The 27,372-nt window shown below is 43.8% G+C and overlaps 1 protein-coding gene across 3 annotated transcripts in view; it reads left to right on the plus strand.

Annotated features, from left to right (window-relative positions):
- The window catches only part of sox6 (SRY-box transcription factor 6), a 642,359-nt gene that overhangs the window by 67,981 nt on the left and 547,006 nt on the right, over nt 1-27,372 (plus strand). For all 3 annotated transcript variants that reach the window (XM_078414965.1, XM_078414966.1, XM_078414964.1), the window contains exon 2: nt 12,744-12,835. The gene's annotated coding sequence lies outside the window, so the exon portion shown is untranslated. The remainder of the gene's footprint in view (nt 1-12,743; nt 12,836-27,372) is intronic.

A 27,372-nucleotide genomic window follows, 5' to 3' on the forward strand; every position in this document is an offset into this window, starting at 1 on the left:
TGGCCATAACAATTTGGCCCTTGTCAAAGTCGCTCAGGTCTTTACTCCTGCCCATTTCTCCTGCATCCAACACATCAACTTCAAGAACTGACCGTTCACTTGCGGCCTAATATATCCCACCCCTTGACAGGTGCCATTGTACCAAGATAATCAATGTTATTCACCTCGCCTGTCAGTGGTCATAACGTTTTGGCTGATCGGTGAAGATATTGTCTATGTGTCTATGTATCTATATATCCTTTATTCTTCAGAGATGCTGAGTTACTCCAGCACATTGTGTCCATCTTCGCTATACATTCCAAGCCTCATGATCAATTACAATGCCTTTCATTGTGAGTGCAGTATTTGTTACAGCTACAGACATTGTCAAAAAGAAAAATAACTATATTTATATAATTGTTTATTACATTTCTCAGAAATATCAAATTGGATTACGTGCTATCAACTTTTACCTTACAAATATTTTCTCTGGAGCATCGGAGGTTGAGGGAAGACCTGATATAAGTAAATATAATTATGAGATGCATAGATAGGGTAGACAGTCAAAACTGTTGAGCAGATATATCTTCACTCAGAAGCTGGTCAACATGGGGAGTTTTCCGCTGCAGAGGGAGGTCGGGATAAAGTTTGTGAATATTTTAAAGAAGTAGATAAATCTTTAAGGATGCAAGGAACCGCAGATGCTAGAGTCTTGAGGAAAATACACAGTGTTGGAAGACCTCAGTGGGCCAGGCAGCATCTGCGGAGGGAAGTTATGGGTTGGGACCCTTGTTCTGATTGGAGAAGGGTCTCAACCTGAAACGTTACCAGTCCATACCCTTCGCAGATGCTGCCTGAGCCGCTGAGTTCCTCCAGCACTTTGTGTTCGTGATGAATCTCTAGATGTAGAAGGCATTGTCAATGTGTACAGGAATACAGCAATGAGTTATATGATCAGCCTTGATCGATTAAGCATGTCTGTTGCTTTTTACATGAAAATCATATGCCATACAGATAGGATATCTTGGAGCACAGGGGAATGAGGGGTGATCTTATGGAAGTGCACTAAATCATGAGAGGAATGGATCTGAACAGGTATAAACCTGACTAGATCGGATAAACGCACATTGTCTCTTGTCCAGAGTATGGGAATCGAGAACCAGTGGACTGGCTCAAGGTGAGGGGGCAAGATAGGAATGTGAGGGGTGATTTTGTCACACCAAGGGTGGTGAGTGTATGGAATGAGGAGGTATTTGAAGCAGATACTATTGCAATGTTTAAGAAATATTTAGAGAGGTACATGGACAGGATAGGGTTAAAGGGATATGGGCCAAATGCAGGGTGGCACTAGTGTAGATGGGGCATGTTGGTCAGTGTGGGCAACTTGGGGCACTGGACCTGTTTCTACACTGCATGACTGACTCTAATAACAGCCCAGCTCAGAGCTTCATTTTTATGCAGTTATCATAAGAATTCATGAAAAAATGCATCAATTACGAATGGAAGAGAATTTCATTCCCTACTACTCTTATCAGTCTGAAGAAGGGTCCCGACTAGAAACATCTCCTGTTCATTTCCCTCCACAGACGCTGCCTGACCCACTGAGTTGCCTTCTTGTGTTTTGCAGAGGAATGTTGTGTCTTTTTTTCATGTGGTTACATTGTTCTTTGGTTACTAGCCCTGCATTCCAACACTTGTTACTGAGAAGCCTTAAGGTTTGCATGTTTACAAAGAAAGGATTAGTTATTTTCAGATTTGGCTACAATAACATTACCAATGGCAAAACACATGACTTATGCATGAACTAAGCAAGCAGATTGTCAAAAAAACCTTCCAAATGTTAGCCAAACAAAGCAGTGAGGTAGCAGCTGGCTCTTTGTCTCCCACCAAACAGCAAAGTACTGTTAGACATTTCCTCTGCAGCTTTCAAAATATGTACATTTCCTATCAAATAACTACTGCAAAAATAACACTTTGCAAATTATTTTCAGCGGATGTTGCAAAGTGGTCTTGGAGGTTTGCACTGAGCCAAAGTTCGGCTCTTTATTGGTGATATTGTCTGGAACAATCCACAATGCTTCCCACGGTGGTGCAGTGGTAGAGTTGCTGCCTTACAGCGCCAGAGACCCGGGTTCCATCCTGACTACGGGTGCTGTCTACATGGAGTTTGTACGTTCTCCCGGTGACCACATGAGTTTTCTCCGGGTGCTCCGGGCTTCCTCCCATGCTCCAAAGACATACAAGCTTGTAGGTTAATTGGCTTCTATAAAAGTGTAAATTGTCCCTAGTGTGTAGGATAGTATTAGTGTGCGGGGTGATTGTGGTTGGCACGGACTCAGTGGGCCGAAGAGTCTTTTTTTCGGGCCGTATCTCTAAAGTCTAAAGTAAAGAATTATTTTTTTCCATTCACTTATCACGGGACATTGACCTTCAGTGCTGACGGTTTCTCTTTCCATAGATGCTGCCGACATCTTTCCAACATCTTCTGCTTTTCTGTCAGATTTCTCGAATTTCTCGAATACATGGCATCTTATTTATCACCCCCCAAAAAACCTAAAAACCAGACAGAAAATGTGTTATCACAGATCACATTTCAGCCTAATCTCTGTTAGCCTAATGGAGATCACACCATGAGAAATATCGACAGAAACTGCCAAGTGATGGGTGATTAGGAAGTGCAGTGGAAATATACATTGCTGGGCATGTAACGTAAAGATTATATTCCCAGGTACTCCGTCAGATTGAAGAGGGATCACGACCCAAATCATTGCCTATCCATGTTCTCCAGAGATGTTGCCTGACCCGTTGAGTTACTCCAGCACTTTATCTTTTTCTGTATACCAGCATCTGCAGTTCCTTGTGTCTACGTGTAACATGTCGGATTTGAATTACCCATTTTAAACTGTTGCCAAAAATTATTATAACTTCTTCACCAATGTAGGACATAGTACTGTACAACAGAGGCACAGGCTCTTTGGCCCCCAATGTCCGTGCTGAACATGATGCCAGGTTAAAGTAATCTCTGCCTGCACGTGAGTTGTGAATCTGTGGAGTTCTCTGCCACAGAAGGCAGTGGAGGCCAATTCACTAGATGTTTTCAAGAGAGAGTTCGATTTAGCTCTTAGGGCTAACGGAATCAAGGGATATGGGGAAAAGGCCGGAACGGGGTACTGATTTTGGATGATCAGCCATGATCATATTGAATGGCGGTGATGGATTGAAGGGCCGAATGGCCTACTCCTGCACCTATTTTCTATGTTTCTATATGATCCATAACCCTCCATTCCCTGCATATCCATATGCCGATCCAATAGCCTCTTAAACACCACTAATGCATCTGCACCACCACCCCCGGCAGCATGTTCCTCACACTCATCACCCTCTGTATGTAAAATCTTGGCCCCCATCTCTAAGCTTTTGGATAGGCACAAAATGCTGGAGTAACACAGGCAACATCTCTGGAGAGAAGGAATGGGTGACGTTTCAGGTCGAGACCCTTCTTCAGACTGAAAGTCACGGGAAAGGGAAACGAGAGATATAGACGATGATGTAGAGAGATATAAAACAATAAATGAAAGATATGCAAAAAAGTAACGATGATAAAAGAAACAGGCCATTGTTAGCTGTTTGTTGGGTGAGAACGAGAAGCTGGTGCGACTTGGATGGCGGAGGGATGAAGAGAGAGGGAATGCAGGGGTTACTTAAAGTTAGAGAAATCAATATTCATATCACTGGGCTGTAAGCTGCCCAAGCAAAATATGAGATGTTGTTCCTCCAATTTGCGTTTAGCCTCACTCTGACAATGGAGGAGGCCTAGGACAGAAAGGACAGTGTGGGAATGGGAGGGAGAATTAAAGTATTTAGCAACCGGGAGATCGGGTACAATCAATTCAAACTCAAGTTCGGAAGTTAAGCGAAGGGGAAGATGCAGGGTGGAGCAGCAACAGGATTGAACGTACTATAGGTTCATGTGTACAAAATTGTTCTCACCATATCCTTAATGTGTTGAAATTCTGGCTCATTACACAGACGATGACACTTAACACATTTTCCCTTACTCTTATTCTTCAACTGCTCAATCTTTCCTTCTGTTTAGAACGCATTGTCTTTCACAATGCACCAGACAAGAGACAAGAGACAAGAGTGCTATATGTCTCAAACAGAACAGTGATATTCTTACTTGCAGCAGCACAACAGAATAAGTAAACATGGTATTTTGTGAACAATATAATAAATTAAAAATATATATACACAAATATAAATATGAATGTGTGTGTATATATATTTAGAATATATATATATAAGATAGACACAAAATGCTGAACACACACATATATATATATATGTGTGTGTGTGTGTGTGTGTGTGTGTGTGTGTGTGTGTGTGTGTGTGTGTGTATATATATATATATGTATATAATAGACACCAAATGCTGGAGTAACTCAGCGGGACAGGCAGCATCTCTGGAGAGAAGGAATGGGTGACGTTTCGGGTCAAAACCTTTGCCCAGATATTGTGTCTATCTTCGGTTTAGATAGATAAATATATATATATGTGTGAGTGTGTGTCGGAAGGAACGGCAGATGCTGCTTTAAAACGAAGATAGACACAAAAGTCTGGGCAAGTGTTTCGACCCAAAATGTCACCCATTCCTTCTCTCCAGAGATGCTGCCTGACCCGATGACACTCACCCACTCCATCCCCCCTCAACCCGCCTTAAAATTCCCCTGGGGCCGGGGGCGGGCGAGGGGGGGGGGGGGGGAAGGGGAGAGGGAGCCACTCACCCCGCCCCGTGCAGCCATCGTAGTGGCCAGCAGCAGGAGAGACAATAGGTGCAGGAGGAGGCCACTGAGCCCTTTGAGCCAGCACCGCCATTCAATGTGATCATGGCTGATCATTCTCAATCAGTACCCCATTCCTATCCTCTCCCCATACCCCCTGACACCGCTATCCTTAAGAGCTCTATCTAGCTCTCTCTTGAATGCATTCAGAGAATTGGCCTCCACTGCCTTCTGAGGCAGAGAATTCCACAGATTTACAACTCTCTGACTGAAAACGTTTTTCCTCACCTCCCTTCTAAATGGCCTACCCCTTATTCTTAAACTGTGGCCCCTGGTTCTGGACTCCCCTAACATTGGGAACATGTTTCCTGCCTCTAACATATCCAACCCCTTAATAATCTTATACGTTTCGATAAGATCCCCTCTCATTCTTCTAAATTCCAGTGTCCCGTCACTCGAGCGGGTCCCAGCCCCCTCCGAGCCGCAACCCTCCCCCAACTGCGCACGCGCGGATCCGGCGGCCATCTTACGTAAGTATTAGATCAACGGGCCCCAACTGCGCGTGCACGGAGCCATTGGGTTCCCATTGTGACATTGAACAGGTGGCAGGAGCCAATCATAACACGCTGGACCCCACCTGGGAGGGAGGTGGTAGAGCCAATCAAATTTATTAAAGTTTAAAAAGTGGTTTTTTTAAGTTTAAAAAGTTAATAACTTTTAAAATGTAACTATCATTTTAACCGCAGGCCAATGGTGAGTAAGGTGGGCCTAAAATAGTTGTGCTATTGTGTACCGTTTTGGCTGTATATTGGGTATGCACAAACAGACAAGATGTGAGCTTTAGTAATATATAGATATATATATATATGTACATATATATATACACACATACAGACACGTACACATATACATTCACAAACAAACAAGCAATAATAGTGCAAAAAGACAAAACCAATGTCCTTAGGTCTATGTGGCTCAGAGCTGATTTGGAAGTTGTAGTGTTTAATAGGCTGCAGGGAATAGATCAATAGTTTGATCTGCCAACTCCCCCTGTTTTCACCACATTCCCACCCTGCTGCCATTCTTGTGCTGGGACCATTCATTAAATGTCCAGTAATTCTGTAGTTATGTCAGGAGCATCCTGATAGATTATCCATTTGCTGGTTGATCCCTGTTTGCTCAGACCTCATTGATAGTCTTTTAGAATTCATTGAAAGGGCATTGGTATTGCTGGCAGGGTTACCATAGGCTGCGTCTCTACCAGCTGTGCCACTGTGCTGCCCCAATCTTCATGGTGGTTGTGTAACCTCTTTTTGTGGGGAAGTTTCCGGAACAATAGCATGAAACTTGGAGCGATAAAGTGAAAATGAAAAGATAATTTCATCGAAATAATGGTATTATATATTATTATGTAAATATGACGGTGGCTACATACCGATATATTGGGGTATTGATTTGAGTCATAGAGCCACACAGCATGGAAACAGGCCCTTCAGCCAAACCTGCCCATGCCAACAAAGATGCCCCATTTATGCCAGTTCCACCTGCCTGCGTTTTGCTCGTACCCCTCTAAACCTATCCTATCCATGTACCATCCAAATATCTTTTAAGTGGTGGCACAGTGACACAGCGGTAATGTTGCTGCCTGTCAGCGCCAGAGACCTGCGTTCGATCTTGACTATGGGTGCTGTCTGTGCGGAGTTTGTACATTCTTCCTATGATTGCGTGTGCTTTCTCTGAGTGCTTCGGTTTCCTCCCCCACGCTCCAAAGACGTGGAGGTTAATTGGTTCTGTAAATTGTAAATTGTCCCTCGTGTGTAGGATAATATTAGTGTCTTGGGTGATTGCTGGTCAGCGTGGACTCGGTGGGCCGAAGGGTTGTGTCTCTAAAACTAAAACTAAACCTAAATGCTGTCATAGTACCTGCCTCAACTCCCTCCACCGGCAGCTCGTCCCCTATACCCACCACCTTCTGTGTGACAACGCTGCCCTAAGCTTCCTATTACCTAGGTGCTCTGGTTCTCGATGCCCCTACTCTGGGTAAAAGACTGTGCATCACCTTATCGTTTTCCCTCGTGATCTATAGGATCAGCCTCCTGCGCTCATGATTTTACACACACGATTTTGTAGGAGGAAAATAGAAATGCACAATGAGAATTTATTTCGTAAACGGGGAAGAGAAAGCTTTCAGCAAACCACCTGTTGTGCCCAATTGTACCAGAAGACTGAGCGTACATTTTGTTCATGGCCTGTTCGTTTGACTGTTACCGTGGGCTGGTTATTTTCACCTGATCCTTTAAGGGCACATTGCCAATCTCTGACGGGTATCCTGATCACCGTGTGTGAAAGAGCTGCTGAGACTGCTGCTCCAACACATGGAGTTGCTCCATTAACAGAATCATTAATGGATTGTGTGTCACCATCAGTCGTAAGCAGCTGCCTTATGCTCAGAGAGAGAATACATCAACATCCCAAATGTGTCCTCGTCGACGTGGGATCTAAATGAATGCAACTAGAAAACTGCCGCCTTGATCATTGCAACCCAAAAATAGGTGTTTATAACAAAAAGGGGGGCGACAGGTATTCACTTCAGAATGCAGAATGTTGAAGGGTCCTGACCCGAAAGGTCACCTACCCATGTTCTCCAGAGATGCCTGATCCACTGAGTTACTCCAGCAATTGTGTCCTTTTGTGCCTTAACCAGGATCTGCAGTTCCTTGTTTCTGGTTCCATACCCATTGAGATCGTTGAGTTGTGAGACTATGTTTGAGTTCCATATTTTGATCTGAAGAACGGTCTTAACCCGAAACATCACCTACCCATGTTCTCCAGAGATGCTGCCTGACCCGCTGTTACTTCAGCACTCTGTGAAACGTCACCTATCCATGTTCTCCAGAGATGCTGCCTGACCCGCTGAATTACTCCAGCACTCTGTGAAACGTCACCTATCCATGTTCTCCAGAGATGCTGCCTGACCCGCTGAATTACTCCAGCACTCTGAGAAACGTCACCTATCCATGTTCTCCACAGATGCTGCCTGACCCACTGAATTACTCCAGCACTCTGAGAAACGTCACCTATCCATGTTCCCCAGAGTCGCTGCCTGACCCGCTGTGTTACTACAGTATTGTGTGAAACGTCACCCACCCATGTTCTCCAGAGTCACTGCCTGAGTTACTGCAGCACTGTGTCTTTGCGAAGTTTTTCTTTCACACAGAGGGTGGTGGGTGTACAGGTGAAGCTGCCAGAGGAGCTAGTTGAGGCAAGCAATATAATAGGAGGTCATTGGTTATTAATGGAGACCCTCGGACTATCTATAATCGGGCTTTACTGGACTGTATCTGTAAACTGTGCATGGCTCAATTGCAATCATGTATAGTCTTTCCGCTGACTGGTTAGCACACCACAAAAATGCTTTTCACTGAACCTCGGTACACGGGACAATAAACTAAATGAAACATTTAAAAGAGAATTGGGCAGGTACATGAATAGGAAGGTTTAGAGGGATATGGTCCGTACACAGGCAGGTGGGACAGGTGTAGATAGGGCAACTTTAGATTTTAGAGATATAGCAATCAAACAGGCCCTTCGGCTCGCCGACCAGCGACTAGCCCCACACACTAGCGCTATCCTACACACAGCTTCCAATTTTTACCGAAACCAATGAACCCACAAACCTGTATGTTTTTGGAGTGTGGTGGGAAACCAGAGCACCCGGAGAAAACCCACATGGTCACAGGGAGAACGTACAAACTCCATACAGACAGCGCCCGTAATCAGGATCTAACCCGGGTCTCTAGTGTTATAAGGCAGCAGCTCTACTGCTGTGCCACTTGGTCGGTATGGATGAATTGGGCCGAAGGGTCTGTTTCCATGCTGTGTGGCTTTGTGACTCTACGACAGCCAGAAGCCCTGGTAGTGGACCTTGTTGGCATCAGCTCTGTGGAGTACTGAGAGAAATGCAGCAGGAACACAATTTACAAATTACAGCTCTGTACACTCAGAGCACTTAAGAAAATGGAACATTTTAGAGAATTTTGCACTTGGCAGTAAGAAGATAATAATCACAGTAACAGGATTAACCTTTCACTGACTCATGCCTCTCCCTCCCCACCCCCAATGCTTTGCACGCTACTAAAGATACTGGACGGTCAGAGGCTATGAATAAGGCTGATTCTCTTTAAGTGCTTCATTACCAGTCATTTAGTTTAAAACCTAATTCCAAGTAATCCTACCTGTACATCAATTTCAGGGCACTTGCACAAAATCATTAGAGGGGTAAGTGACCAGTTTAGATGGGGCATCATGGCCAGTATGGACGAATGGGCTGAAGGGCCTGTTTCTGTCCTGTATGACTCTCTGACTAGATTCAGAAATAAATGAGCAAGAATAGAACTTCCAGTGCTATCTCGCGACGTTGATATATCCGACTATTTTGGAGATAGTGGAGGCAGGTACAATAACTACATTTGAAAGACACTTTGACGGGTACATGGATAGGAAAGGTTTAGAGGGATACAGGCCAAATGTGTATAAATCAGAATAGTTTGGATGGGCCATCTCTTGGTTGGCATGGACATGTTGGGCCGAAGGGCCTTCTTCCGTGCCATACGCATGTATGACATTAATTTGGCTAATTATAATTAAATTATCAATCATTTAGGTAAGGTAAGAGCAAAGGAAATTGTCAGAACTTATAAAAGGGCAGAACAGTGGCGCAGCGGTCGAGTCGCTGCCTCACAGCGCAGGATTCGATCCTGGCCTCTGGTGCTGTCTTGCTGTCTGTGTGGAGTTTGCACGTTCTCCCTGTGACCCCGTGGGTTTCCGCTGGGTGCTCCAATTTCCTCCCACATCCTAAAGACGTGCGGGTTTGTAGGTTAATTGGCCCTCTGTAAATTGTCCCTAGTGTGTAGGGAGTGGATGGGAAAGTGGGACAACATAGAACTAGTGTGAACGAGTGATTGATGGTCAGTGTGGACTCATTGGGCCGAAGGGCCTGTTTCGTCAGTGTATCTCTGAACTAAACTAGTGTGAATGGGTGATCGGCGGTCGGCATGGATCAATGGGTCGATAGCTCTGCTTCCATGCTGTATCTCTACACTAAGAGATACGGGCGGCATGGTAGCGCAGCGGTAGAGTTGCTGCTTTACAGCGAATGCAGCGCCGGAGACTCAGGTTCGATCCTGACTACGGGTGCTGCACTGTAAGGAGTTTGTACGTTCTCCCCGTGACCTGCGTGGGTTTTCTCCGAGATCTTCGGTTTCCTCCCACACTCCAAAGACGTACAGGTATGTAGGTTAATTGGCTGGGTAAATGTAAAAATTGTCCCTAGTGGGTGTAGGATAGTGTTAATGTACGGGGATCGCTGGGCGGCACGGACTTGGAGGGCCAAAAAGGCCTGTTTCCGGCTGTATATATATGATATGATACGATATGATAAACAATTGCAAACGGGTGATCGATGATAGATGTGGACAAAGGGCCGAAGGGCCTGTTTTCCTGCTGTACCTTTGAATTAGAAACAAAATTGAACTACAAGTTTCCAGTCGATTGTGGCAGGGATTTCACTAAAAAAACCTTCAGATCATAGACTCTTCCTAATTGCCAAATTTATTTTGAGCGTTTTAGAGTTTTTGCAATATTTGCCTTATCTGTCCCCTCCTCCCACTTGTCTCGTGCTCCCTCTTTTCTTCACTCCCCTTGTTCCTTTTCATCTTTCATTTCTCATTTTCAAATCATCTCTCTGTATTAAATTATGTAAGGCTCTGAACACATTGGATGACAGGGACTTCAGAAGGCTTTCTCATCTAGCTCCAGGTTGAAGCAATTATACAAGTAAATCTAAGCCCACAAATGTCACAAATTGTAAAACGTTGGTCTTTAGCCAAAATGTAGCGGATCAAGAATGGGTTGATGTTTTAAAGCACTGCCAGAAAGCCGTAAAAACATCACAACCTGATCAGGTTAAAATAAGAACAGTGATATAAGCAGATGGTTCAGTGGATGTGAGCAGTCAACAGTTTAGTGATACCCTACTGCAGGTAATCTCACAAAGAAAGAAAAACATTTCAAGATCCCCACAAATGTCGAAATGGTTCATCACACAGTTGTACCATCGGGTTGCCCAGACCAGAAGGCTCCTGGGTTGATCCCAAATTTATTCCAATCAGTAAATACTGGGATGCCAAGAAACTTCTGCTGTGGAGAGACCTTCGTCACGATAAGCAGGGAGAGATTTTAACCGAGATGACACAAAATGCTGGAGTAACTCAGCGGGTTAGGCAGCACAACCTATTGTGTACACAAAGGTGTACTTAATGAAAGTGAACATTGAGAGTGACTTGTCTAAATTGCAGGAAATAAACTTATTTTTGTTGCGCCCATGCAATAGTTCAATGACACCAAGTGCGTTGTTTGTTGATAGAAAGGTGGCCGTATGAATATCACTCCCTGCGTTTGGTGTGTATGACAGATCATCATCTTATAAGCTGCTTATGCTGTTAACGATGGAAGCACCAGTGCTGGAGTAACTCAACGGGTCAGGCAGCCCCTCTGGAGAGGCAACGTTTAAGATCGGGACCCTTCTTCAGACTGAAGGATCCCCACCCAAAATGTTGCCTATCCATGTCCTCGAGAGATGTGACCTGACCCGCTGAGTTCCTCTAGCACTTTATGTCCATGCAAGATCCCAACATCTTCAGTTCCTTGTGTCTGCATTAATCTGCTTAAAGGTCTCACCACCTTAAGTTATAGAGTCATTACAGCGCAGAAACAGGCCTTTCAGCCCAACTGGCTTATGCCGACCAACATGCCCCATCTACACCAGTACTACCTGTCTGCATTTGGCCCATATCCCTCTAAACCTTTCCTATCCATGTACCTTTCCAAGTGTCTTTTAAATTCTGTCATAGGTCCTGCCACAACTACCTCCTCTGGCAGCTCATTCCACATACCCACCACCCTCTGTATGAGAACATTGCCCCTCAGGTTCCTTGTAAATCGTTCCCCTCTCACCTTAAACCTGTACCCTCTGGTTCTTGATTACCTTAGTGTGAGTAAAATAACTGTGTGTTCACCCTATCTTTTCCCCTCATGATTTTATACTTTTCTCTAAGATCATCTCTCAGCCACCTGTGCTCTTAGGAATGAAGCCCGAATTTAATGAATACATTTTATTCTTTAAACTCTAGTAAACCTGTTGTAATATTAAACATTCTAAAAACTTGAAGCTTTTTAGACCCACAACCGTCTCGAAATAAAGCACAGGTAACAACCATAACAAATCTGTTATTTAGCAGAATGAAGAATTTTAAATGTCCTGTGCGACATTGGAACATAGAACATAGAACATAGAATATAGAACAGTACAACACAATAACAGGCCCTGTTCTGTGCTGAACATGATGCCAAGACCATCACTTATCTACCTGCACATAACCCATATCCCTCTGTATGTCAATATGCCTATCCTAAAGTCTTGGATGCGAGAATGGGGTTGAGAGTGAAAATTAGATCAGCAACGATTGAATGGTGGAGTAGACTTGGTGGGGTGAATGGCCTCATTCTGGCTTCTATACCTTCTGATCTTTTAAATGCCACTAATGTATCTTCTTCAACCACCATCCCTGGCAGTTCCTTCCAGGCACCCACCACCCTCTGTGTAAAAAACCTAACGTCCCAGATATCTCCTTGAAATTTGTCCCTCTCACCTTAAAGCTGTGCCCTCTAGTCCTTAACCTTTCCACCTTGGGGGAAAAAGGTTCTGACTGTCTGTCCTGTCTATGCCTCATAATGTTAGATACTTCTGTCAGGCATTGTTATAATGGGACATTGTCAGTGGCTTTGTGTCAAATGAATGGTAAATGGGCAAATACTTAGCTCAGTGTACAGTTGATCTATAAATGCCGGTGTAGTTGGTTATCTGATTCCAGTCTGCGTGATATAATGGCTTCTTAACAGACTTTTTCTTTCATGTTTTCCAAGGAGAGAAAGCATCAGTCAGGATTCCTGATCCCGTTTGCTATCCTCTGAAACCTACAGAAAAAAACATTTGTATGAATACTGCTGGAGAGAAGGTAACCTGCCTAATTTCATTTAAAGTTTAAGATATTGACAAGCGGTTTGGTCACAAATGATCACAGTCTGGCTCAATGTTACTCTCACTTTTATGTGAAAATGCCTACTTTACTGAATAGCTCTCGGAAATAGTCATCCTGGTTTAATTTAATGTAAAGAGACAGCGTGGAAATAGGCCCTTCGGCCCACCGTGTCCACGCTGACCATCGATCACCCGTTCACACCAGTTCTATGTTATCCCACTTTCACATCCACTCCCTACACACTAGGGGCAATTTACAGAGGGGCAATTAACCTACAGCATGTCTTTGGGATGTGGGAGCACCCGGAGGAAGCCCACGTGGTAGTAGGGAGAACGTGCAAACTCCACACAGACAGCACCCGAGGACAGGATTGAACCTGGGTCTCTGATGCTGTGAGGCAGCAGCTCTACCCGCTGCACCACTGGTGCTGCACTTATTGTTTTCTCTTCCCACCATTTACAGAAGCCAATCCCAGCAACAAGTATTACATTTGGCTCAGATTTTGAAAGCAAAGATTATTTTAAAAAGTATATACTTTTTACTGAAAAACGTATTTACAACAAACTAAACTAACTAACCAAAACATCTGATCCAGTGATACCTCACAATGATTATGCATCTCATTTTGGGCAAAAAACACAGAAGCTTGAACACCAGAAACAGGAACAGCTTCTTCCCCTCTGTTATCAGGCATCTGAACGGCCCTTCCATAAGCTAGGGTACTGTCCGATTCACCTCTACCCCATGAATATTGCTCGACCTATTACAGTTTCTGTTGACTTGATCATATTTTTGTATGGCATATCTGATGGTTTGGATAGCACGCAAAACAAAGTGTTTCACTGTACCTCAGTACAAATGACAAAAATAAACCTAAACACAATTTTTTTTTAAATGTGAATTTATTCCATTGCACTTACGCATACCTTGTTACACATAATGAAAGTGAGACAAGGAAAATGCATGGCAAAATGCGACAAACGAGAGTCAGGTACTTATTTTCAGCCTATTTTACTGCTTCTGCACAATCTGTTTAAACTTACTTTCATGTAGCAATAATGAGGATTTAAGTGAGTTGCCCAGTTATCTGCTTATCTGAAATTCCACTGTCAGTAATGAGACTGGAGTTAAAACAGCTGACTGTTACAACCAGATCTCACTTCTACCTTTCTTTACTTTCATTTATTTTTGATGAATCCTGGTCACATACGTTTTTCACTCTACAAAGTCTTGCACTCCCAGAGAAATGACCGCAAGGTCGTTCGTTTAATTATCAAGTCTTTCCCGTCAGCCCATTAGTACTGCTCTGTGTTCTAGTAGTGCTCTCTCAAGGATCCAATTGGGCAATACAGAAGACCCACAACTTAGGGTCTGTTTTGTGGAAGACTTCTGTTTTAGAAACATATTGAACAATACCATTTCAGGGCAGCACAGAGACGCAACGGTAGAGTAGCTACCTTATAGCGCCAGTGACCCAGGTTCGATCCTGACTACGTGTGCTGTTTGTACGTTCTCCCTGTGACCACGTGCGTTTTCTCCGGGTGCTCCGTTTCCTCCCACACTGCAAAAATATGCAGGTTTGTAGGTTAATTGGATTCAGTAAGTTGTGTAGGATAGTTGTACAGGGTGATAGCTGGTCGGCACGGACTCAGTGGGCCGAAGGGCCTGTTTCCACGCGGTATCTCTAAAGTCTAAAGTAAAAGTAAAATAAAGCTAGCAATGGTTAGCAAAGTGGCGGCGTGTTATATTCTGCTGACGGAGAGAGAGAGATATTGAGAAGAAGGGCATACAACATAGAACAGTAGAGCACAGGAACAGGCCCTTCGGCCCACAATGTCCATGCCAAACATGATGCCAAGTTAAACTCATCTCCTCTGCCTGCACGTGATCCATATCCCTCCATTCCCTGCATAACCACAAGTCTCTTAAATGGTACACGAGGAGGAATTTCTTTAGCCACAGGGTGGCAAGTCAATGGAATTCATTGCCGCAGATGGCTGTGGAGACTGTCATTGGGTATTTTTAAAGTGGAGATTGATAGGTTCTTGATTAGCAAGGGTTACGGGGAGAAAGCAAGAGATTATGGTTCAGAGGGAAGAATAGGTCAGCCGTGATTGAATGGTGGGGCAGACTCAGAGATACTGAGTGGATCCGCCTGAGTCCGGGCCGACCAGCAATCCCTGCATACTAATGCTATTCTACGTACACTAGGGACAATTTACACTTATACCAAGCCAATTAACCTTCATACCTGTACGTCTTTGGAGTGTGGGAGGAAACCGAAAACCTACGCAGGTCACGGGGAGAACGTACAAACTCCATACAGACAGCACCTATAGACAGGATGGAACCCGGGTTTCCGGCGCTGCAAGGCAGCAACTCTACTGCTGCGCCACCGTGCAGGACTATGTCTTAAGGTCCTCTGTACAAATATTTTAATCATAAGTTTAACTGTCCTTTCACTCTATCCCTCAATCTTTTAAACTGCGGTATACATTTACTTGCAAATCTGATACCCTTTAAATGCACAATGCTGTAACCTTTAAGATGTAATTGCCTCTGATAGGGAACAGGTTAACATGTTTGTGGAAAGTGTATTATGTTAACACCATTCTCAAGCAATTTATAAATAAGTAGGTTTACGTTGAAGTTAAAATAATGCCCAGGATAATCTGATAGTAAGAGAACCTTTCTTTGTGGTTCAATATTTTGTCTGAATTGTCTTTAAATGACTGAAATCCTAATTTTAATTTACCGTCTGATATTCTCTTCCTCACACAAACACCCAACACGCACTAGAAAGTAGGATAATATGGTTCTAGTGTGAACGGGTGATCAATGGTCGGTGCGGACTCGGTGGGCTGAAGGGCCTGTTTTCATGCTGTATCTCGAAACTCTAAACTTAAAAACCTAATGAACTTTGCATTACAGTAATCTGTTAGCTTGAAATGATTTTTTTTGAGAATGAAGTTAAGCAAAATAGCCAGCTGGCTTCACTGGCAATGGATATCAAGAAATTAACTTTTGCACCAAGGCTATATATTCATTTGTGCAGGAAGGAGCTGCAGATGCTGGTTTTAACTGAAGATAGACACAAAAAGCTAGAGTAACACAACGGGACAGGCAGCATCTCCGGAGAGTAGAAATAGGTGACGTTTCGGGTCAGGACCATCAGACGAATAGGTGACTTTTTAGGTCAGTCTGAAGAAGGGTCTCAACCTAAAACGTCACCGATTCCTTTACTCCAGCTTTCTGTGTCTCTCTTCTATATATTTATTTAATAAATATTAAATCAATTAATATCGTTAATCCCCGTGATTAAATTGAAATGAATAATCTACAAAATGAATGCTCAGGGCTGTGGAATGATTGAGTTAGTGTAAACATGTGTCAAGAGTGTTCAATTGTCATGTGTACCGACAAGGGAACAACAAAATCCTTGCAGCAACATAACTGTAAACACAATACACCCAGGTAACCACAGTACACCAGGTGCCACACAGGGGCGCAGCGCTAGGGTTACAGCACTTACAATGCCAGAGACCAGGGTTCGATCCCGACTACGGGCGCTGTCTGTATGGAGTTTGTACATTCTCCCTGTGACCTGTATGGGCTTTCTCCGAGATCTTCGGTTCCTCCCACACTCCAAAGACGTACAGGTTTGTAGGTTAATTGTCTTGGTATAAATGTAAATTGGCCCTAGTGTGTGTAGGATAGTGTTAGTGTGCGGGGATTCACTGGTTGGTGCAGACTCGGTGGGCTGAAGGGCCTGTTCCTGCGCTGTATCTCTAAAACTAAAACTAACACAAAAGATAATGTAGTAATTGCATTAGATGAGAAGATGATTCTCATGGAAGAAAAAATAATGTAGTAATTGCATTAGATGTGAAGATGTCATGGAACTGGTAAAGGATTTGCAGCAGAGGAAAGTGGTTTTGTTGAAAACCTCTGCAAGTTGTTGTGAATGAAAGCAATTTGTTGGATATTAATTACCTAAGTTGTCAATGAGTTAGCAAAGCACAAATAATGGTTCCAATGTTCTGGAGTCAATTATTCAAGAACATCTGTACTTTTTCCCCTACATGAGACATCATCACACACGCATGGAGTGGGCGTATGTCTAGCGAAGCAGTGTGAATGCCGCATGTGATGGTGAGGAGTGAGTCACGTCACCAGTCAGGGAAACCAGCCAGTAGCAGTCAAATAACATTCAAACAAGTTCATCTGTGCCACTGTGTTTTCAACAGTCAACTGAACCACCAGCTATTTTGGTCTGGAGTGAATGTGAATATTTATGACAATCACAGGCCGTCGTAGCGTAATGTCTCATCAATGCTTATTATCAATAGACAATAGACAATAGACAATAGGTGCAGGAGTAGGCCATTCAGCCCTTCGAGCCAGCACCGCCATTCAATGCGATCATGGCTGATCACTATCAATCAGTACCCCGTTCCTGCCTTCTCCCCATACCCCCTCACTCCGCTATCCTTAAGAGCTCTATCCAGCTCTCTCTTGAAAGCATCAGCACGGAGTTTTATGGACTGCAAATGTAGAAAGGAATAGCAGATGCTGGTTTATACCGAAGATAGACAGAAAGTGCTGGAGTATCTCAGCGGGTCAGGCAGCATCTCTGGAGAAAAAGGATGGGTGACTTTTCGGGTTGGAACCCGAGGGGGTTCCATCTGACATAAAAGGTCACCCATCCCTTTTCTTCCAGAGATGCTGCCTGACCTGCTGAGTTACCCCAGTACATTGCGTCTATCTTCTTTTATGGACTACACAGCGGGTTAATATACCTGATATCTACGTTCAACTCTGAGCCAGAATCATCAGATGAAGTTATCCTGTGAATTTGTGAGGGGATGAAAATGTGAGCCTGTGTGATGGATGTAAAATGTCTTTAGTACTAACATTGCCAATCTCAGCCAACGATGGACACAGAGTGCTGGAGTAACTCAGCGAGTCTGGCAGCATCTCTGGAGAACGTGGATAGGTGACGTTTCAGGTCGGGACTCTTCTTAAGACTGGAGGTCTTGAGTCCGAAGAAGGGTCCCAACCCGAAACGTCACCCATCCTTTTTCTCCAAAGATGCTGCCTGACCTGCCAAGTTACTCCAGCACTTTGTGTCCATCTTTAGTATAAACCAGGTTCTGCAGTTCTACAACAGTTCTTTGTTTCTACTCAGGTATTACTAATGACAGCTTCAATGGATGCATGTATCTATAGAGCACATGCCAACATTTGTTTCTCCATTCTTATCACTATGTTTGTGCTTATCTTTCTTGCCAAGAATGAAACACAGCTCTTTGGCGCCGAGGCAGCAACTCCACCATGGTGCCATTATGCCGCAATTTTATTTAGTCAACTAAAATTCTTCAGTTACAGTTTGCACCCATATTTAGACTTTAGTGTATCTTTACAGCTATACTCCATTAAGTTTGATTTTGTTGGCAAGAAAGTTGCTGAGTTTGAAACCTATTGAACAATAAAGCTGTCAATCGTTACCAAAGTGCTGGTGCGTTCTATTTTGGCAACAGAGAGAGGAGGAGGCCATTCGGCCATTCGATTCATTGAGATCATGGCTGATCGTCCCCAATCAATACCCCGTGCCAGCCTTCTCCCCACAGCCCTTGATTCCACTAGCGCCTAGAGCTCTATCTAACTCTCTCTTAAATTCATCCAGTGAATTCACCTCAACTGCCTTCTGTGGCAGAGAATTCCACAAATTAGGAGACCAAAACCGAACACAATACTCCAGATGTGGTCTTCCAGGGCCCTATACAACTGCAGAAGAACCTCTTTACTCCTACACTGAAATCCTCTTGTTATGAAGGCCTACATTCCATTAGCTTTGCCAAGACTAACTCTCCTCTGCCTGCACATAATCCATATCCCTCCATTCCCTGTTAGGAAATGAGATGGGTCAGGTGACGGAGGTATGTGTTGAGGAGCACTTTGGGTCTAGTGATCATAATGCCATTAGTTTCAATATCATTATGGAGAAGGTCAAATCTGGACCAAGGGTTGAGATTTTGGATTGGAGAAAGGCTAATTTTGAGGAGATGAGAAAGGATTTAAAAGGAGTGAAATGGAAATTGTTGTTTTATGAAAAGGATATAATAGAGAAATGGAGGATATTTAAAGGTGAAATTTTGAGAGTACAGAGTCTTTATGTCCCTGTTCGGTGGAAAGGAAAGAATAATAATTTGAAAGAGCCATGGTTTTCCAGGGAAATTGGACACTTGGTTCGGAAAAAGAGGGAGATATACAATAAATATAAGCGGCAGGGAGTAAATGAGGTTCTTGAGGAATATAAAGAATGTAAAAGGAATCTTAAAAAGGAAATTAGAAAAGCGAAAAAAAGATATGAGGCTGCTTTGGCAAGTAATGTAAAAGTAAACCCCAAGGGGTTCTACAGATATGTCAATAGCAAAAGGGTAGTGAGGGATAAAATTGGTCCATTAGAGAGTCAGAGTGGACAGCTATGTGCTGAGCCGGAAGAAATGGGGGAGATATTAAACAATTTCTTTTCTTCGGTATTTACCGAGGAGAAGGATATTGAATTATGTGAGGTAAGCGAAACAAGTAGAGTAGTGATGGAAATTAGGAGGATTAAAGAAGAGGAGGTACGGACACTTTTGAAGAATATAAAAGTGGATAAGTCTCCAGGTCCTGATAGGATATTCCCTAGGACATTGAGGGAAGTTAGTGCAGAAATAGCAGGGGCTATGACGGAAATATTTCAAATGTCATTAGAAACAGGGATGGTGCCGGAAGATTGGCGCATTGCGCATGTTGTGCCTTTGTTTAAAAAAGGTTCTAAAAGTAAACCTAGCAATTATAGACCTATTAGTTTGACGTCTGTGGTGGGAAAATTAATGGAAAAGATACTTAGGGACAATATATATAATTATTTGGATAATCAAGGCCTGATTAGAAACAGTCAACATGGATTTGTGCCTGGAAGGTCATGTTTGACTAATCTTCTTGAATTTTTTGAAGAGGTTACCAGGGAAATTGATAAGGGCAAGGCTGTGGATGTTGTCTATATGGACTTCAGTAAGGCATTTGACAAGGTTCCACATGGAAGGTTGATTAAGAAGGTTAAATCGTTGGGTATTAATAGTGAGGTTGCAAGATGGATTCAACAATGGCTGAATGGGAGATACCAGAGGGTAACGGTTGACAATTGTATGTCAGGTTGGAGGCCAGTGTCTAGTGGAGTGCCCCAAGGATCTGTGTTGGGTCCACTGTTGTTTGTCATTTACATTAATGATCTGGATGATGGTGTGGCAAATTGGATTAGTAAATATGCAGATGATACTAAGATAGGTGGAGTAGTTGATAGTGAGGTAGATTTTCAAAGTCTACAGAGAGACTTGGGCCTTTTGGAAGGGTGGGCTGAAAGATGGCAGATGGAGTTTAATGCTGATAAGTGTGAGGTGCTGCATTTTGGTAGGACAAATCAAAATAGGGCGTACAGGGTAAATGGTAGGGAATTGAGGAATGCAGTGGAACAGAGGGATCTGGGAATAACTGTGCATTGTTCCCTGAAGGTGGAATCTCATGTGGATAGGGTGGTGAAGAAGGCGTTTGGTATGCTTGCCTTTATAAATCAGAGCATCGAGTATAGAAGTTGGGATGTAATGTTGAAATTGTACAGGGCATTGGTGAGGCCAAATCTGGAGTATGGTGTGCAGTTCTGGTCGCCAAATTATAGGAAGGATGTCGACAAAATGGAGAGGGTACAGAGGAGATTTACTAGAATGTTGCCTGGGTTTCAGCACTTAGACTACAGAGAGAGGTTGAACAGGTTGGGTCTTTATTCTTTGGAGCGTAGAAGGTTGAGGGGGGACTTGATAGAGGTTTTTAAAATTTTGAGAGGGACGGACAGAGTTGACGTGGGTAGGCTTTTCCCTTTGAGAGTGGGGAAGATTCCAACAAGGGGACATAGCTTCAGAATTGAGGGACAAAGGTTTAGGGGTAACATGAGGGGGAACTTCTTTACTCAGAGGGTTGTGGCTGTATGGAATGGGCTTCCGGTGGAAGTGGTGGAGGCTGGCTCGATTTTATTATTTAAGAGTAAATTGGATAGGTATATGGATAGGAGGGGATTGGAGGGTTATGGTCTGAGTGCAGGTAGATGAGACTAGGTCAGGGAGAATGGTCAGCGTGGACTGGTAGGGCCGGACAGGCCTGTTTCCATGCTGTAGTTGTTATATGTTATATGTTATATCCATGTGAAAGTGTTGTATTGACCTGCTATGCACCCACTTGTAGTAAGATATTGATTTCCTTCATAAATTTTTTAACTTTGAAAATATTTTGAAAATTGCATCTGATCTTTTGATGGCATAGTTCATAGAATGTAGAACAAATTCAGCACAGAAACAGGTCATTTAGCCCACAATGTCCATGCCCAACATGGTGCCAAGATAAACTCATCTCCTCTGCCTGCACATGATCCATATTCCCCCCATTCCCTGCATATCCACATACCTATCGTATCTGCCTCCTCCTTGTGTTGTCCTGTAAACTTGTGCAAAGAGGCATTCATAGACCTTGAGTCATCTCTGGTGATCTGGATGAAAATGGCAACATTGCTCAGTCCCGTTGTGGATGTCACAGAGCAGGAGTTTCTTGTGATAACACAGCACACACAGACAAAACAGTGGGTTATGGGTACTGTGATCAGGCACTGGCCAACAGCTTCATCCTCTATAAAACCATTTAATGGTAGTTATTGCCACCTAGACTCTACAATTGTATTGAAGCGTCACTATTCACACTGCACCGTCCTATTACCAATGAGAGAGTGGTCCTAAGCCACCATCTACCTCATTGGAGACTCTCGGACTATCTTTAATCAGACTTTACTGGACTTTATCTTGCACTAAACGTTATTTCCTTTATTCTGTATCTGTGCACTGTGGACGGCTCGATTGTAATCATGTATAGTCCTTCAGGCGACTGATTAGCACGCAACAAAAGCTTTTCACTGTACCTCAGTACAGGTGACAATAAACTAAACTAAACTATTATAGTTTGATCACATTATGGAGATGATATGTGACATCTCCACTCAATTTGACAATTTTAAAATGTCTCATCTAGGAAGTTGAGGTGGAGCAACAAGAATTAAATAATATCTATAGTTTGTATATAATAATAATAATAATAATAATAATAATAATGATAATAATAACAGCAGTCTGAAGAAGAGACTTGACCTGAAATGTTGCCCATTCCTTCTCTCCAGAGATGCTGCCTGACCTGTTGATTTACTCCAGCATTTTGGTTCTACCTTTGAATTAAATAATAATAATAATATAATAATATCTCTAATATAATTTTACAGTAGTTTCTCAACAATTAAATTGCCTTGTGTGCTATCCTTGTATTCAAGGTTTAGGTTTAGTTTTATTATTGTCACATGTGTTGAGGTACAGTGAAAAGATTTGTTTGGCATGCTATCCAATCAGATCAGATAAGACTAGACATAGATATCATCGAGTCAAACTCCAGTGCAATAGGTAGAGCAAAGGGGGAAGATACCGAGTTCTCAGCTTTGTAGCGCACCAGTTCCAGAGACAAAGTCCAATGTCCACAATGGGGTAGAGGTGAATCAGACAGCACCCTAGCTTATGGAAGAACCATTCAGTAGCCTGATAACAGAGGGGAAGAAGCTGTTGCTGAGTCTGGTGGTGTGTGCTTTCAACTTCTATACCTTCTGCTGGACGGAACGGGGAGAAGAAGGAATAACCAGGGTGGGACAAGGTTTTGATTATGTTGGCTGCTTTCCTGAGGCAGCGGTGCAGATGGAGTTGATGGTGGGGAGTTTGGGCTACGTGATGAGCTACATCTAGTACAATTCTCTGCAATTTCTTGAGAGGATTTCCTCACAGTGTGCAACTGCCTGGAATCAGTGGACACTGCACAAACTATCTAGACTGTAAGTACAGTCAGGCTTGCAGCTCCTACTGGGAGCAACGTTTACGTGCCAAAGCCATTCGATTAATGGTTTCTCTGGAATAGTTCTGGCATCCGTTATAAACATCGTGGACTGCAAGTTACCGATCTATAAATCAAGGGATAACTAAAGAACTGTTTCTTGCCACAAATGCAAGTTTTAAATTCTCACCTGCCACAGATTGCAAAAAAGGTCAAGTGGTATCAGGTCCACAGGGAATTCCTGCTTCGTCTTTCACCCGTTTCGAATCATCGCAGAATCTTTTGACTCTTTTCTTTCCCAGACTTTATTCTTTCCTCCTTACAAAATTCTTTTTTGAACTTTGATTCTATTTTCCACCTTTTGCTCCAGAGGATTCTCCAGTACTGCGTGATGGTGGGGCAGTGGTAGAGCCGTCGCTGCCTCACAGCGCCACAGACACGGATTCCATCCTGACCGCGGGTGCTGCCTGTGTGTGGAGTTTGCATGTTCTCCCTGTGACCGCGTAGGTTTCCTCCGGGTGCTCTGGTTACCTCCCACATCCCAAAGACGTGCGGGTTTGTAGGTTAATCTGCCTCTGGAAATTGCTTGGTGTAAAATCCACAACATTGATTGACTGAATAATACATCATGGAAATGGGCCCTTCATCCACCAGTGTGTTTATGTACAGTATTATCTGACCTGTTTGGATAGCATGCAAAACAAAGCTTTTCATTGTACCTCTGTACCATTGACAATAATAAACCTAAACCACAAACTCTTCTTTTGTGTGACGTGTTACATTAGCATTGTCCAAGAAAGCCTTCTGAACCTTCTTAATCAGGTATGTAAGAAAGTAAACTGCAGATGCTGGTTTGTGTCTACCTTCTTAATCAGGTAGAAAGGACATCCTTGTAATTGAGGCAGTGCAGCGTAGGTTCACGAGATTGATCTTTGGGATGGCGGGACTGACATATAAGGAAAGATTGAAAAGACTAGGCTTGTATTCACTGGAGTTTAGAAGGATGAGAGGGGATCATATAGAAACATATAAAATTATAAAAGGACTGGACAAGCTAGATGCAGGAAAAATGTTCCCAATGTTGGGCGAGTCCAGAATCAGGGGCCACAGTCTTAGAATAAAGGGGAGGCCATTTAAAACTGAGGTGAGAAAAATCTTTTTCACCCAGAGAGTTGTGAATTTGTGGAATTCTCTGCCACAGAAGGCAGTGGAAGCCAATTCACTGGATGGATTTAATAGAGAGTTAGATAGAGCTCTAGGGGCTAGTGGAATCAAGGGATATAGGGAGAAGGCAGGCACGGGGTATTGATTGGGGACGATCAGCCATGATCACAATGAATGGCGGTGCTGGCTTGAGGGGCCGAATGGCCTCCTCCTGCACCTATTTTCTTTGTTTCTATGTTTCTATGTAGGTAGATAAGGTGGTCAAAAAGACTTTTGGCACTTTGGCCTTCATCAGTCAGAGTATTGAGTATAGTTGGGTGGTCATGTTGCAATTGAAAAGATGTTGATGAGACCGCATTTAGAATATTGGGTTCAGTTCTGGGCATCATGTTATAGGAAAGATATTGTCAAGCTTGAAAGGGTTTAGAAAAGATTTATGAGGATTTATGAGGATGTTGCCCGGACTAGAGGGAGCTACAGGGAGAGGTTAGGTAGGCTGGGTCTCTATTCCAAGGAGCGTAGGAGGATGAGGGGAGATCTTATAGAGGTGTACAAAATCATGAGAGGAATAGATCGGGTAGATGCACAGAGTCTTTTACCCAGAGTAGGGGAATCGGGGACCAGAGGACATAGGTTCAAGGTGAAGGGGAAAAGATTTAATAGGAATCCGAGGGGTAACTTTTTCACACAGAGGGTGTTGGGTGTATGAAACAAGCTGCCAAAGGAGGGAGTTGAGGCTGGGACTATCCCATCGTTTAAGAAACAGTTGGATAGGTACATGGATAGGACAGGTTTGGAGGGTTATGGACCAAGCGCATGCAAGTGGGATTAGGGTAGCGGGACATTGTTGGCTGGTGTGGGTGAGTTGGGCCGAAGGGCCTGTTTCCACACTGTATCACTCTTATGTCTATGTCTATGTTTATGTCTCTCTAACCTAGTGATTGAACCATTCTACCGATGTGATCCACGATTTACAATCCCATTGGTAGCTATTACTGAGTGATACTATTTTCGCAAAACACTGCTCTTGTTTGTCTTGAAAACAATGAAAACCTTGTGTCTGGTCCTGTGAGCCAAATAGTGTTGACCTTTCAGGTGACCCATCTGTCAAGCCCATACTAATGATAATGGTTGTTTCATGCTGCCCGGATCTGAATTGTACCACAGTATCTGCTGCTTACAAAAGATTACTCTTCTCCAATCCTCTGGCAATCTGATGAACTGATAGGCCAAAGTGATACTCATGGAAGGTTGGCGCAGCGGGTAGAGCCGCTGCCTCACAGCGCCAGAGACCCGGGTTCAAGCCTGACTGTCTGTGTGTGGAGTTTGTACGTTCTCCCTCTGACCGCGTGGGTTTTCTCTGGGTACTCCTGTTTCCTCCCATGTCCCAAAGACGTCAATTGGCCCTCTGTAAATTGCTCCTAGTGTGTAGGGAGTGGATGGGAAAGCATGATAACGTAGAAATGGTGTGAATGGGTAATCAATGGTTGGTGTGGGCTCGATGGGCTCAAGGGCCTGTTTCCATGCTGTATCTCTAAAACTAAAGGTCACTAGATTTGTCTGTTGTCCATGCCCAATCTTGTTGTGTTCCGGCTTGGAACAAAAAGACTGTGCATTTATCATGTGTTTCCCCTGGTAAAACAAAGACTCGCAAAATCATGTAGAAACTAGGAACTGCAGATGTATGTTTATACCAAAGATAGACACAAGTTGCTGGAGTAACTCAGCGGGTCAGGCAGCATCTCTGGAGGACGTGGATAGGCGACTCTTCAGGTCGGAACCTTTCTTGCAGAAACAGAGGCTTGGCTAAATCGAATTGACAAAGCACATATTTGCAGCCCTTGTATTTTGACTACACCACAATTTATTTTTCCGAACCATGAGCTTCATTGTTGACCACGTGAATGAGACTGCAGCAGACTGATTGTTACTTTACGGTTAGATTTGAGCCCAAGATGCGTTTTGAGCCACTTTGCTGTGTAATCCCGAGGGATGTCTATTCCAAGTTTAATGATATCCTGTTACCCCACCAGTATCCATCTCATCTTCTGCTGAAAACCTCATTCAGGCCACTATCACCTCTAGACTTGACTATTAAAACCCCCTCCTCCGCACCTGTATCCACCTATCACTCCTCAGACTTAATTCCTCCTCCAACCTCTCTTCCAGTGTTCTCTCCCCCCACCCCCATCATGACAATCAGTCTGAAGAAGGACCCCGACCCGAAATGTCACCAATGCACACCTTCCGCAGCCAACAATGGGCCATGATGGGCTCCACCCTTCCTGAGGTCATCTGTTGCCAGCGCTGCTTTTGTTCTGTCCTTTTCCACCTCCAGCTTCCGACCCCTCTCCTCACATCTACTTTCATTCAGAAGAAGGGTCCCATCCCAACACTTTCGTGTTCTTGTTCTATGTCTGTATAAAACTTGAGAGTCTTCAAGGTACAACAGAAGTCATCATCATCATATATATACAGCCGGAAACAGGCCTTTTCGGCCCTCCAAGTCCGTGCCGCCCAGCGATCCCCGTACATTAACACTATCCTACACCCACTAGGGACAATTTTTTTTACATTTACCCAGCCAATTAACCTACATACCTGTACGTCTTTGGAGTGTGGGAGGAAACCGAAGATCTCGGAGAAAACCCACGCAGGTCACGGGGAGAACGTACAAACTCCTTACAGTGCAGCACCCGTAGTCAGGATCGAACCTGAGTCTCCGGCGCTGCATTCGCTGTAAAGCAGCAACTCTACCGCTGCGCTACCGTGCCGCCCTGCTTTATTACATTAACTGGCAGCAAGACAACTAAAAATGGCTGCAACCACACAGTCTGACTGTACACTCACACACTGTGTTCAGACAGAGATAACCATGTACAAAACATCTCCCTTTGTCCTGTGCAGCGCCACCTGCTGCACGGGAGGAGCAACGGGTCCTCCCACCCCACACGGTCCACCAAGCATCACAAAAACGTCACCTATTGCTTTTCTCTGGAGATGCTGTCTGACCCACTGAGTTACTCCAGCACTTTGTGTCTACCTTCGGTATAAACCAGCATCTGCAATTCCATCCTGCACATGCACTGGTGATACACAGGTGATACTCAGGTGATGCACAGGTATCATTGAGCTACATGAAAGGAATGATACATCTTTACATCTGGGTCTTCCTGTATATCAGCCGTAACGAGTTGCAGAAAAGGTTACAGGCGGGTGGGTGTGTGAGTCTGCCTGCTGCCGCTCTGACACCAGGAATGTAGTGCAAGATGGGAATTGCAACTGAACAAAACATCTTTCTACCATCTGGACACATCTGCTGGAAGTCAGATGTAGCTTAGGAAAGGAAGTATCCTCTTCACATCATTCAGGAATTTTAAGTCGTATGGGAAGAA

Source organism: Rhinoraja longicauda, chromosome 18 (assembly GCF_053455715.1).
Source record: "Rhinoraja longicauda isolate Sanriku21f chromosome 18, sRhiLon1.1, whole genome shotgun sequence".
NCBI lineage: Eukaryota > Metazoa > Chordata > Chondrichthyes > Rajiformes > Arhynchobatidae > Rhinoraja > Rhinoraja longicauda.